Below are 14,564 nucleotides of genomic sequence, written 5' to 3' on the forward strand. Positions count from 1 at the left end.
TCCCCTCCCACCTTCCCTGGCGCTTTTTTTTTTACAACAAAAACTATGCAGGGGAGGTATTGGATCGAAACTACTCGCTCATCTCTAGTAATGAAGAAATGGAAATTGTATATTAAAAATGTTTTTAATTTAGATTTTTTGAAGATGGAATAAACTCATAAAAACACTTTATTTTTTTGGATTTGACTACTGGATATGATCCTTGTTTGTGTATTGTATTTCTTCCATCTAGATCTGTAAATTCTCCATCCATCAAGGATGATGTAATGGAGAATTTACAGATCTAGTAATTATAACACATTGCCCCATGATACCTTATCACATAAAACAACAAAACCATTTAAATCTATCAAAAAAGTTAGGATACGGCGTTATTTGTAGATATGGGAGAACATCAGATGATTTATTTTGACAATATTCGTGAAGTTCGACCCTCCGGTTCATTTTAGGATAAACTTGTTTGGTACAAGCCAGAAGTTCTATTATAATAGCCTAGGATCTCCTTGGAAATCAGATTATAATAAGTGGGGGTCCAGGAGGGGTAATAGTTATACTCACCTTCCCTCACCACTCCTGGGCATCCTTGTGGCATTTGGCGATCAATAGACCTCTTCCAGCCTCTGGCTAGCATCACCATCACTGGGGTCACCAATGAGGCCTGTCATTGGGTATGTGGAGCGCGCCAACGTTATGACTGTAGCCAACGAGTAGACAAACGGTACCCTACTTTGCACTGACAATAGGTAACAACGCAGAAATTTCCTTTGGCAAGGGATTTTATGGCTTGAGCCATTTCTCAGCTCATGTCATGGATTCTTGTGGGGCATTGAATACTTTTGACCCCATAGATGAATTGTCAATGCCATATGTGGAATATGAGTGGTTAGAGATGACAAGGTTTGCCATTGAAGGATGTGTGTTAGACCTGTCCGTGGTATTTCAATGTATTACATAAGTCATCAGAGAAATACATGCTCAAGTCTCCGACTTAGACTTAGTGTTTTTAATATTTAAAATATAATTTATTTTTTTTTTTTAAATACTGATTTTCTCATACAAAGCCTTTTACTTTTGGTAAAAATTAAGAATCTAAAAACCTACAGTATGCACAATGGAAGTCTTGACCTGTACAAAAAAAAAAAAAAAAAGAATTCCATGCACCTGTACGGTGACCATTGTTAAAAAAAAAGATTTAATAAAATTCCTGGTTTTGTTCATCTTACTTCACTAATAATGCAATGAAAACTGATAAATAAATGATTATAGCTAGAGATGAGTGAGTAGTATCCGATCCAATACTACGGTATTCGAAAATACTCGTGCTCGATCGAATACTACTCGCTATTCACAGTAAATATTTGATTCAGAACCAGCAGTGTACAGTGTACAGTGTATAGCATTCGGCAAATCAACGCTGGTTCTGCAGCAGGCTCGTCCTTGCTAGTCGGCAGAGCTGGCAGCTTGCTGTTACGAGCGAGCTTTACTTTTTCTCATAGGAATAAATTGACCAGCGTTGATTGGCCAAATGCTATACAGTGTACAGCATTCGGCCAATCAACGCTGGTTCTGCTGGAGGCTCGTCTGTGAGGAGGCGGAGTCTAAAATCGGACCACAATGGAGACTGCTGTGGTCCGATCTCAGACTCCGCCTTCTCACAGACGAGCCTCTGATAGAACCAGCCTTGATTGACCGAATGCTGTACACTGGTCAATCAACGCTGGTCAATGCATTCCTATGAGAAAAAGTCAGCTCCCTCGTAACAGCAAGCTGCCAGCTCTGCCGACTAGCAAGGACAAGCCTGCTGCAGAACCAGCGTTGATTTGCAGCAGGCTCGTCCTTGCTAGTCAGGAGAGCTAGTAGCTTGCGGTTACGAGGGAGCTGACTTTATATCAGCACAACTGCAAGCACTGTGCAGTTAAAGCGCATGGACCCCATAGACTATAATGGGGTCCGTGCGCTTTAACAGCACAGCGCTCCTCCTAAACACTCTCCTCCTGCTACTCGTGGACTTGGTGACTCTCCTTTAGTCAAATAGTGGTTTCCCCTGAAATGAGCATTTTTCCCATAGACTTCGATATTCGATCGAGTAGTTGAATATTGAGGATCTACTCAAAACGAATATTGAATCTCGAATATTTCACTGTTCGCTCATCTCTAATTATAACATGTCAATTTTATGATGTGGGTTATAATAGAAATCTAAGCTCCTAACGGATATAGACCTCTATTCTGGGGCAGGGGAGTGCAGACCAGAGACCAGACCCCCTCCATAAATCAGCTGTGCCTTGTATCTATCAGGGCCTTTATAAGGACTGGTATATAAATCCGCCCTACACCCTACATTGTTACAGACATTCACTCTCTGGAGCAGACAGAATTGGCTTAGCAAAGATTATGCTCTTTCCACAGATATTGCATGTTTTAGGTAATTGCCAGGTATGTCTCGATGACGGGATGTATCTCATGTTTGCTTTTGCATCAATCACGTTGCGATGGAGAGGATATACGCTTACACTGAAAATAAATCACTTCCTAATCTGGGTTTCTTCTTTTGGCAGAAATAGATTTGATTCTTGTTGGTTTATATTTCCAAAATAGTGCTGACCCAAGAGCCAACATGTTGCCCTGTCCTGCCTATCAAGGGTTAATTATCAGGCCTTTGTGTTGAATTTATTTCATGAGAAATTTTATTTCTAGTACTTTGCAGAAAATGAGCATTTTAAACATATCAATAGTTGTATTTGCTGCAATTTGATACTTAAGTCGAGCAATCACTTGATATAGGATTTGGAGAAATTGCTCAACACTACAAAATGGTGCAATTTTTTATTAAAAATGCTAAAAAAAAAACCAGGTTGTACTTAGCAGCTTCTTTTTACAAGAAGTTATATATTGTTTATGCTAATTCTTATTGGCATAAGTATAAGGGTCGCAGTGGTCACAGCTGCAATTGGGCTCAGAAATTGGGACCCCATAGGTCACCTTTAACATACTAGGGCTCAGTTAACTTCTTAATTCTCCCTTATTTTCCTATCCATTGTAAATTTATTTCCCCTGCCCTCTGCTGCACTGGGGTGAAATGATTTATAATGCTCAGCCTTCCACTGTCAGAAAGGAGAAAATGAATCCTTTTATAGCGAGAATAGCAACAATCTTCAGCAGCATATAGTCAAAGAGGGATTCTGTATGGAAGGCTGTGGCACAACAGAGGACATGATTATGTAGGGGGCACCATTCGGGGATGAAATAATGGCATGTATACAAATCTTCATGACAGTCTAGACTCAGATATGGAAGGAAAGGTAAGACGAGATTGCACACAAGGGGCTCAATCTGCGTTGTTACATCAGGGGCCACAAAACTTTACGGAAGCCAATACTTGTTATGTAAGATGTAAAGCAACAAAAGCTATAATAATTTAATGTATATAGTGTGGCTATGTCTATGGATGAAGGAATACTAAATATATAAATTACTACCTTCTACCCGCGACTTCGTCTGAGGGTTGTTGGTGTGTATAATCCACCTAAATTTAGTCAATTGCTGCCCTCGATGGTTTGCGTGCTCGGCAGCTCTCAAGCTGTCCTGCTGCTGAACTTGTTTCTTGCACTGTGCCTGTGATTGTTATGGCATTTCAGCAGCTCACTGGGATGCCATATAATCAGTGTGATGTGGGTGTTGATGATCCGCCTGCTACGGCGTTTCGGCAGCTCTCAAGTTGCCTTAGCACTGAACTTGTTTCTCACACCATGCTTGTAATTGTTCTGGCATCTCAGCAGCTCGTGTGATGCCATATGATGAGTGTGTTGTTGGCATCGATGATCCCCTCAGCTGCGCTCGAGGAGAACTCTGTGACTTCTGGCTTCCTTCATAGCTCTCGTTCTTTGCGACAAATGTTTAAAATTGAGAAACTGCCAATTTGGATTAAATGTGTTTGCCCATGTCATTGTGTCAGCACTCCCTGCACCAGATCAGATAATATGCTAATGCATGAACACTGAGGGTTAGTGTGTGTTTACACAGAGAGATAACAGCCCTGGCTTTCTCAGAAGGTGAGATAAGAGCAGTGTAATATAGTATGTGAACATAAATTCATAACAGTCGTGAAGTCATGTCATTTACCAGGATAAAAAGTAGCCTATGTGTTAATCGAGGTTACAATCTATCTATGTGCCAAATTTCATTCAAATCTGTTCAGTGTTCGGTTTTTGCGTGATTGAGGAACAAACACACAAACGTACAAACTTTCACATTTATAATATTAGTAGGATAGGATTGCTCCAAAGTCTAGGTTGATACCAGTGCTTGCCCTACGTTCGGGGTTTCTGTTCCCAAATCCGCTTGAAAAATTCAAGCCAAGCAGGACTTTTCTCTACGCATTTTTCCACATTTTTCAGGTGCAAACCCCACCGACCCTATCACAATATATGGGGCCCATGGGTTTCATCGGGTAACTGTTTTTGAAGCAGATTAGATTTCCAGACGTGGAATAATAGAAACCTGAACGCAGGTGTGAACCTAGCATACAAGTTAAATTGAATGATTCTGTGCCATACATTGCTATGTATTATCGGGGGTTTTCTTCGTTCCATGTTAGTAAACCTTGAGAGTCATCCCCAAAGCACAGCCATGGCTTCCAGTGGCGCCTCCCTTGGTCCCTGCTCTGGGAATGTCTGCAGGTTTGGGGGATAGGACTCACATTTAGTCTACAGTCACATATCATCAGGATGCGTCATAAATCTCTAAGATTGTAAGAACTCTTTAAACTTTCCATCCTTGAGTGGAAAAACTGTGTTTGCTGCTGAACGCTAAACTGTTAGGAAATTGTTTTTTTCCTGAAAACTTCATTCTGTTCCGAAGGGCTTAATTTACTTAAGAAAACATATAATTATGAGGCTATTTGTAATGATCTAATTTGGTATAAATGTATTTTTATAGGACTCTTTGCCTTCTGTCTCTCTCTTTGGAAAGGTTGGTCCGGGATTACAGAGATGGCCAAACGTAGCTGTTCTATACTGATTATCTCTATGGGTACAGGGAGCTGCATAGTATAGGGGTAAAGCAGAGTGTTATGTCATTTCTGTAACTCTTACCTACAGATATGGCCACCTTCATCTTGAGTCTGATAATTTTGCCCTGTCATGGCGGGAGGTAGAAGGGCATTTGGCTTGGACAGTTGGGAGCTACTGTATGCCTATTCTCCATTGCCATGATGTCAGTGACAAAACCTCGCTGGAGGCGCTGACTGTAACTGGGGCTTATTTTTGGAGTAACAGGGTATTTACATAACCCATTAAAATTAATTTTAAAATGAACTACATCTGTACCTAAAACAAAGGTCTGGAGACCGTGTAGAACTGCACAGATCAGTTGTTACGGTAGAGCCAGATTTATTGTTCAAGAGAATGAGCCAAGTGTTTCCCATCTCAGTAATATTTGGCTAAGATGTGATTAATTTAAAATGATGACTGGGCGTATCAGATGACCCCCAACTTTTCCAGTTAAAGTATAGAGTTTGGGATATACTCGTCGTATAAGACTACCCCTCTTCATAATGCACTTTTACCCCTTGGCATACTCTTTAATACTTTTTTATTTGCTTTCTAGTCCCAAACCATCTATTCTGTAAAGGAGGGTTCGTATTACCGCCACTGTCTACCCCAGGGTTTCGGTCCTAAACCCCAGAGAACCTGGACAGGCGACGGCTTGCTGGCGGTCTGCTATACAACCCATTGCCGCTGCAGGAAACCAGCAGCAACAGGAGTGTGGCGATGTTGCAATCCTGCTCCTTCGTCCCCCTTCCCCTGCCAAAACAGTCCACATTCGGACTATAAGACACCCCCCCCCCATATTCCATCCAAAGACTATGGTAATTACCGTATATCCAGCGTATAAGGTGGCCCCTAACGTTTGAGAAAATTTTCAGGGGTTAAAAAGTTGTCTTATATGCCGTAAAATACGGCAAGTGTCAATAGTTTATTTTTGTCAATTAACAACATGAAATGAATGAAAGAGAAATGTAAATCCCATCAATCTTTGGTGTGACCTTTGCCCTTTGCCTACCCTCTGTTCTTCTCGGTACTTGCAGACAGTTTTTGCCAGAACTCAGTAGGGAGATTGTTCCCGCCATCTTGGAGAACTAAGCCCAGATCTTCTGTGGATGTAGACTTGTCCAATCCGTCTGTCTGCTCATGCCATCCCAGACAGACTGGATGATGTTAGGATCGGGCCATATCTGTGGGGGGCCATATCATGGCTTCCAGGACTTCTTGTTCTATTTGTCTGCCGAATATAGATCTTAATGGAATTGGTTGTGTGTTTGGGGTCATTGTTGTATTGCAAGCTTCTATTTTTGGCAGTATTTGGCACCCACCTAAAAATTTTTACATACATATTGTATGTTTTATTTATGAATAGAGATGAGCGAGTAGGTATTGGATCGAATACTACGGTATTCAAAATACTCGTACTCGATCGAGTACCACTCACTGTTCGAATGTAAAAGTTCGATGCAGAACCAGCATTGATTGGCCAAATGCTATACAGTCGGCCAATCAACGCTGGTTCTTCTCCTACCTTTAGAAGTCTTCTCTGTGCAGCTTCCCCGCGGCGTCTTCAAGGCTCTTCATTGACTCTGCCAGGCATCGGGCTTGGGCAGAGCCGACTGTGCATGACCGCTTGCCTGACAGAGTGAATTCAGAGCCGGAAGATGCCGCGGGGAAGCTGCACGGAGAAGACTTCTCGGAGGATCCAGCCCGACCCTCACTCGTGGACTTGGTAAGTGTAATTTGATCGAACGTTGCCTACCCCTGAAACGAACATTTTCCCCCATAGACTATAATAGGGTTCTATATATTCGATTCGAGTAGTCGAATATTGAGGGGCTACTTGAAACGAACATCGAACCTTGAACATTTTACTGTTTGCTCATCTCTATTTATGAACTCAACCTGTAAGGTGTAAAAATGATAAACCAATCGCTACATTTGGAGAAACGCTTAGAATAAACAGGTTGGATCTCAGCCTGTGCAATGATATTTATCCACCGAGCAGCTGCACATCCCCCACTGTACGGAAATAACTCTTGGAACATTTACGTTAATGGCGACACTAATACTGTAGCTCTTCTGAAGTGTCAAGTACTGTAGGTTATGGGTTATATGTCACCATATTATGTAGACACTTGCTACTTATAGCATCCATATAACCTGAACTCTATCTGTACTGGGAAAAATGTGTCCCTGTGTATCAGGTCGACTACATTTTTCTTCCACCTATACAAGGATTGGGAATATTTTTGAGTTGTGTAATTTTTAATGGTATTAAAATCACTAAAGCCGATGTATTCATAACTGGTTAATAATAATGTATCTAACATTGGAGTCTATCCATGTGGGAGGCAGCAGCCACTTACCGCACTGTCAACACTTACACAAGACTTTATATGGCGAGAAAGCAACGCTTGAAATTATTCCAAAAATGTATTTCAGCACCTCCTATGGGAATACTCCTAAGCCATTGAATAAGGCTTGTATAAACCTATGTGCCTGCTACAGAATAACCCCATTAAGAGGAATCAAACTGATATTTCATTCACAGACATTTATGCATTGGCTTCACCGGTTTATAGTGTCCTCATAAAACTTGAATTAAAAAAAAAAAAATTGCAAAAACATCTCCAAATTTTGCACAAGGATGTATAATATATTGTGCTGATGATTGGATTTAGAATATTAAAAACTACATCTAAGGCCCCATTCTCACGGAGTAATGCGCCGCTCATTTAGATACGTATACACAAGTCAGAGCGAGGCGCTTCAAAACAGATCCCGTTGACTTCAATGGGTGCTGGCTTACGCGCGCTACACATTGAAATCAATGGGAGGCTTTATAACCCATTGATGTCAATGTGTAGCGTGCGTAAGACCGGCACCCATTGAAGTCAATGGGATCTGTTTTGAAGCGCGTGTTTACGTGTCTAAATGAGCGGCGCATTACTCCATAAGAACGGAGCCTAAGGCTGTAGAAAAAATTGTCTGCACGTCTTTGACCTATTGACCTACAGTTTTTTCTTAATAACTACCTATACGTAATCACTGATCTTTACAAGATCTCCTTATTTGTTCTCCTCGTCTGCTTTTTCATCCAACCATCTCCACAATTTTTTCCTATTCAAGTCCATAACTCATTGAGCACCTTCTACCATCACCATCATCTTCTTTATCCTCCCCTGGTAGATTGTGAGCTCTTGTAGTTAGACCTGTAGTGGGACACCGAGCACCAATATAGTGTAGTAACTGGTGTCTGGGGAGTTAGATGGCTAATAATTAGCCTCTTACCTTCTCACAACATCACAGTAGCACGTAGGTAGTAATTCATGGTATATGACAGCAGCCTTTCCCCTTTCGCTATGGATAGTGTGGAGTACCAAGAAGAAATTCCTTAAGGCGGACCAATCAGGAATGGAGGAATCCGGGGTGGGCGTGTGCAAAAGATCACTTCCAAAGGTTCCTTTCAACAGTTTTATTACGCACATTGCGTTTCGGGCTCTGCCCTTTTTCAAGTGCAATATAAACTGAGTAGTAGTTGCATTAGTTTTAACTACTACTCAGTTTATATTGCACTTGAAAAAGGGCAGAGCCCGAAATGCGTAATAAAACTGTTGAAAGGAATCTTTGGAAGTGATTGTTTGCATGCGCCCACCCCCGACTCCTCCATTCCTGATTGGTCCACCTTAAGGAATTTCTTCTATATCTAGTTTGTCACTATTTTAGTTCATGTTCGTTATACTTGACTTTATTTTCTGGATTTTAATCCTTTTTATATGTACAACAATTGGAATTAATTCAATTAATTCTAATTAAAATTTATTAATATATATATATATATTTTTTTTATGTAGATTGTGAGCCCCACATAGAGCTCACAATGTACCGTATTTTTCGGACTATAAGACGCACTTTTTTTCCTCCCAATATAGATAGATAGATAGATAGGATAGATTAGATAGATAGGATAGATTAGATAGATAGATATGTTCAAATCACCCCCATAGCCCTACAATACTAATAAAACAAAAACATTACTGTGAAACACATACACATTTGGTATCCCTGTGTCCAAAAGCCCCCGGTTCTATTTACATTGGTGAAATATTATATTATTAGGTTATTAAATATTTCACCAATTTTTTTTCCTTAAAATTTTTTTTTTCCCTATTTTCCTCCTCTAAAACCTTAGTGCGTCTTATGGTCCGGTGCGTCTTATAGTCTGAAAAATATGGTACATTTTTTTCCCCTATCGGTATGTCTTTGGAGTATGGGATGGAAATCCATGCAGACATGGGGAGAACATACAAACTCCTTGCAGATGTTTTTTTGCCCTTGGCAGGATTTGAGCTGAGGACTACAGCATTGCAAGGCTGCAGTGCTAACTAGAGATGAGCGAACACTAAAATGTTCGAGGTTCGAAATTCGATTCGAACAGCCGCTCACTGTTCGTGTGTTCGAATGGGTTTCGAACCCCATTATAGTCTATGGGGAACAGATACTCGTTAAGGGGGAAACCCAAATCCGTGTCTGGAGGGTCACCAAGTCCACTATGACACCCCAGGAAATGATGCCAACACCTCTGGAATGACACTGGGACAGCAGGGGAAGCATGTCTGGGGGCATCTAACACACCAAAGACCCTCTATTACCCCAACATCACAGCCTAACAACTACACACTTTACACACTCAATACCACATCTCTGACAGTAGGAAAACACCTTGAAACATGTGTATTTGACACTTGCAGTGAGGAGAGCTTGTCACCAGCAGTGAATTTGGCCCTTGTAGTAAGTTGAGGTTGGCACCAACATTTGTTTTGAAAATCAGGGTGGATTGAGCCTCTAACCAGCAGAGTTTGGGCAAATTCATGGTGGAGGGAGCCTCTAAACACCCCAGTTTGGGCAAATTCATGGTGGAGGGAGCCTCTAAAAACCCCAGTTTGGACCAATTCATGGTGGAGGGAGCCTCTAACCAGCCCAGTGTGGGCAAATTCATGGTGGAGGGAGCCTCTAAAAAACCCAGTTTGGACCAATTCATGGTGGAGGGAGCCTCTAACCAGCCCAGTTTGGGCAAATTCATGGTGGAGGGAGCCTCTAAAAACCCCAGTTTGGACCAATTCATGGTGGAGGGAGCCTCTAACCAGCCCAGTTTGGGCAAATTCATGGTGGAGGGAGCCTCTAAACAGCCCAGTTTGGGCAAATTCATGGTGGAGGGAGCCTCTAAACAGCCCAGTTTGGGCAAATTCATGGTGGAGGGAGCCTCTAACCAGCCCAGTTTGGACCAATTAATGGTGGAGGGAGCCTCTAACCAGCCCAGTTTGGGCAAATTCATGGTGGAGGGAGCCTCTAAACAGCCCAGTTTGGGCAAATTCATGGTGGAGGGAGCCTCTAAACAGCCCAGTTTGGGCAAATTCATGGTGGAGGGAGCCTCTAAAAACCCCAGTTTGGACCAATTCATGGTGGAGGGAGCCTCTAAAAACCCCAGTTTGGACCAATTCATGGTGGAGGGAGCCTCTAAAAAACCCAGTTTGGACCAATTCATGGTGGAGGGAGCCTCTAAACAGCCCAGTTTGGACCAATTCATGGTGGAGGGAGCCTCTAAAAAACCCAGTTTGGACCAATTCATGGTGGAGGGAGCCTCTAAACAGCCCAGTTTGGGCAAATTCATGGTGGAGGGAGCCTCTAACCAGCCCAGTTTGGACCAATTCATGGTGGAGGGAGCCTCTAAACAGCCAAGTTTTGGGAAATTCATGGTGGAGGGAGCCTCTAACCAGCCCAGTTTGGACCAATTCATGGTGGAGGGAGCCTCTAAACAGCCCAGTTTGGGCAAATTCATGGTGGAGGGAGCCTCTAAAAAGCCCAGTTTGGACCAATGCATGGTGGAGGGAGCCTCTAACCAGCCCAGTTTGGACCAATTAATGGTGGAGGGAGCCTCTAAACAGCCAAGTTTGGACCAATTCATGGTGGAGGGAGACTCTAAAAACCCCAGTTTGGACCAATTCATGGTGGAGGGAGCCTCTAACCAGCCCAGTTTGGGCAAATTCATGGTGGAGGGAGCCTCTAAACAGCCCAGTTTGGGCAAATTCATGGTGGAGGGAGCCTCTAACCAGCCCAGTTTGGACCAATTAATGGTGGAGGGAGCCGCTAAACAGCCCAGTTTGGACCAATTCATGGTGGAGGGAGCCTCTAAAAACCCCAGTTTGGACCAATTCATGGTGGAGGGAGCCTCTAAAAAACCCAGTTTGGACCAATTCATGGTGGAGGGAGCCTCTAACCAGCCCAGTTTGGACCAATTAATGGTGGAGGGAGCCTCTAAACAGCCAAGTTTGGACCAATTCATGGTGGAGGGAGCCTCTAAAAACCCCAGTTTGGACCAATTCATGGTGGAGGGAGCCTCTAACCAGCCCAGTTTGGGCAAATTCATGGTGGAGGGAGCCTCTAAACAGCCCAGTTTGGGCAAATTCATGGTGGAGGGAGCCTCTAAACAGCCCAGTTTGGGCAAATTCATGGTGGAGGGAGCCTCTAAAAACCCCAGTTTGGACCAATTCATGGTGGAGGGAGCCTCTAAAAACCCCAGTTTGGACCAATTCATGGTGGAGGGAGCCTCTAAAAAACCCAGTTTGGACCAATTCATGGTGGAGGGAGCCTCTAAACAGCCCAGTTTGGGCAAATTCATGGTGGAGGGAGCCTCTAAAAACCCCAGTTTGGACCAATTCATGGTGGAGGGAGCCTCTAAAAACCCCAGTTTGGACCAATTCATGGTGGAGGGAGCCTCTAAAAACCCCAGTTTGGACCAATTCATGGTGGAGAGAGCCTCTAAAAAACCCAGTTTGGACCAATTCATGGTGGAGGGAGCCTCTAACCAGCCCAGTTTGGACCAATTCATGGTGGAGGGAGCCTCTAAAAACCCCAGTTTGGACCAATTCATGGTGGAGGGAGCCTCTAAACAGCCCAGTTTGGACCAATTCATGGTGGAGGGAGCCTCTAAAAACCCCAATTTGGACCAATTCATGGTGGAGGGAGCCTCTAACCAGCCCAGTTTGGACCAATTCATGGTGGAGGGAGCCTCTAACCAGCCCAGTTTGGGCAAATTCATGGTGGAGGGAGCCTCTAAAAACCCCAATTTGGACCAATTCATGGTGGAGGGAGCCTCTAAACAGCCCAGTTTTGGCAAATTCATGGTGGAGGGAGCCTCTAAAAACCCCAGTTTGGACCAATTCATGGTGGAGGGAGCCTCTAACCAGCCCAGTTTGGGCAAATTCATGGTGGAGGGAGCCTCTAACCAGCAGAGTTGTGGGAAAGCAGGGTGAAGGGAGCCTCTAACCAGCAGAGTTGGTGGAAATCAGGGTGGAGGGAGCCTCTAACCAGCAGAGTTGGGGGAAATCATGTTGGAGGGAGCCTAGTATTAGCAGAATTGTGCAACGCTTATGGTGGATGAGTATGAGGATGCGGAGGAATTGGAGAGGTTGAGTACAGACATGGAGTTTCATGTTGGGGTGCTTTACACAGGTGGGCACAAAAATGAAGGCTCTATCCAGTGGTGGTTCATTTTTATCAAAGTGAGCCAGTCGGCACTCTCAGCTGACAGACGGGTGCGCTTGTCAGTGATGATGCCACCGGCTGCACTGAACACCCTCTCAGATAGGACGCTGGCGGCAGGACAGGACAGCACCTCCAAGGCATATAGGGCAAGTTCAAGCCACAGGTCCAACTTCGACACCCAATACGTGTAGGGTGCAGAGGGGTCGGAGAGGACAGGGCTGTGGTCGGAAAGGTATTCCCGCAACATGCGCCTATACTTCTCACGCCTGGTGACACTAGGACCCTCCGTGGCGGCACTTTGGCGAGGGGGTGCCATCAAGGTGTCCCAGACCTTAGACAGTGTGCCCCTCGTTTGTGTGGACCGGTGAGAACTTGGTTGCCTACTGGAGGAACTGCCCTCCCTGCCGCCAACGTCACATGCTGGAAACATCTCCATCATATTCTGCACCAATTGCCTGTGGCAAGCATTGATGCGATTGGCCCTCCCCTCTACCGGAATAAAAGACGAGATGTTGTTTTTATACCGGGGGTCAAGGATAGCAAAGATCCAGTACTGGTTGTCCTCCATGATTTTGACAATACGCTTGTCGGTTGTAAAGCACCCCAACATGAACTCAGCCATGTCTGCCACAGTGTTAGTTGGCATGACTCCTCTGGCCCCACCGGAAAGTTCAATCTCCATTTCCTCCTCATCCTCCATGTCTACCCATCCGCGCTGCAACAATGGGACGATTCGAAGTTGCCCGGAAGCCTCCTGTATCACCATCACATCATCGGACAACTCTTCTTCCTCCTCCTCCTCCTCCTCCTCCTCCATTAAACGCAGTGAAGCGGACAGATGTGTGGACCTACTCTCCAGCTGTGACGGATCGGATGCTATCCCTAACTCCTCTGTGTGATCTGAGTTATCCCTGATGTCAATCAGGGATTCTCTCAGAACACACAAGAGCGGGATTGTAAGGCTCACCATCGCATCCTCAGAGCTCACCCTCCTTGTGGACTCCTCAAAGACCCGTAGGATGTCACAAAGGTCTCTCATCCATGGCCACTCATGGATGTGAAACTGAGGCAGCTGACTTTGTGGCACCCTAGGGTTTTGTAGCTGGTATTCCATCAAAGGTCTCTGCTGCTCAACCACTCTATTCAACATCTGAAACGTTGAGTTCCAGCGTGTGGGGACGTCGCACAAAAGCCGGTGTTGTGGCACATGCAGGCGTTGCTGGAGAGATTTTAAGCTAGCAGCGGCTACTGTCGACTTGCGAAAGTGGGCGCACATGCGCCGCACTTTCACCAGTAGCTCTGGAACATTGGGGTAGCTCTTTAGGAAACGTTGCACCACTAGGTTGAAGACGTGGGCCAGGCATGGAACATGTTGGAGTCCGGAAAGCTCCAGAGCTGCTACCAGGTTCCGGCCGTTATCACAAACGACCATGCCTGGGCCCAGGTGCAGCGGCTCAAACCATATTGCCGTCTCATCGAGGAGGGCATCCCTCACCTCGGAGGCAGTGTGCTGTCTGTCCCCCAAGCTGATCAGCTTCAGCACAGCCTGCTGACGTCTACCAACGCCAGTGCTGCAACGTTTCCAACTCGTAGCTGGGGTCAATCTAACAGCGGAGGAGGAGGCGGTGGCGGAGGAGGAGGCGGTAGAGGAGGAGGAGGAGGGGGGTGTTCTTCTCGTGTCCCTGCCAGGAATGTTAGGCGGGGAGACGAGGTACACCGGGCCAGTTTGGGAAGCAGTCCCAGCCTCAACTACATTCACCCAGTGTGCCGTCAGTGAAATGTAGCGTCCCTGTCCGCATGCACTTGTCCACGCGTCGGTGGTCAAGTGGACCTTTGTGCAAAGCGCGGAACTAAGGGCCCGCCTGATGTTGAGTGACACGTGCTGGTGCAAGGCGGGGACGGCACACCGGGAGAAGTAGTGACGGCTAGGGACGGCATAGCGAGGTGCCGCAGTTGCCATCAGGTCCAGGA

The 14,564-nt window shown here is 44.9% G+C and overlaps 1 protein-coding gene across 3 annotated transcripts in view; it reads left to right on the forward strand.

The window, feature by feature from the left end:
* The window catches only part of NCAM2 (neural cell adhesion molecule 2), a 393,282-nt gene that overhangs the window by 91,825 nt on the left and 286,893 nt on the right, over positions 1-14,564 (forward strand). The window lies entirely within an intron of this gene.

Source organism: Leptodactylus fuscus, chromosome 2, assembly GCF_031893055.1.
Source record: "Leptodactylus fuscus isolate aLepFus1 chromosome 2, aLepFus1.hap2, whole genome shotgun sequence".
NCBI classification, from domain to species: Eukaryota; Metazoa; Chordata; class Amphibia; order Anura; family Leptodactylidae; genus Leptodactylus; species Leptodactylus fuscus.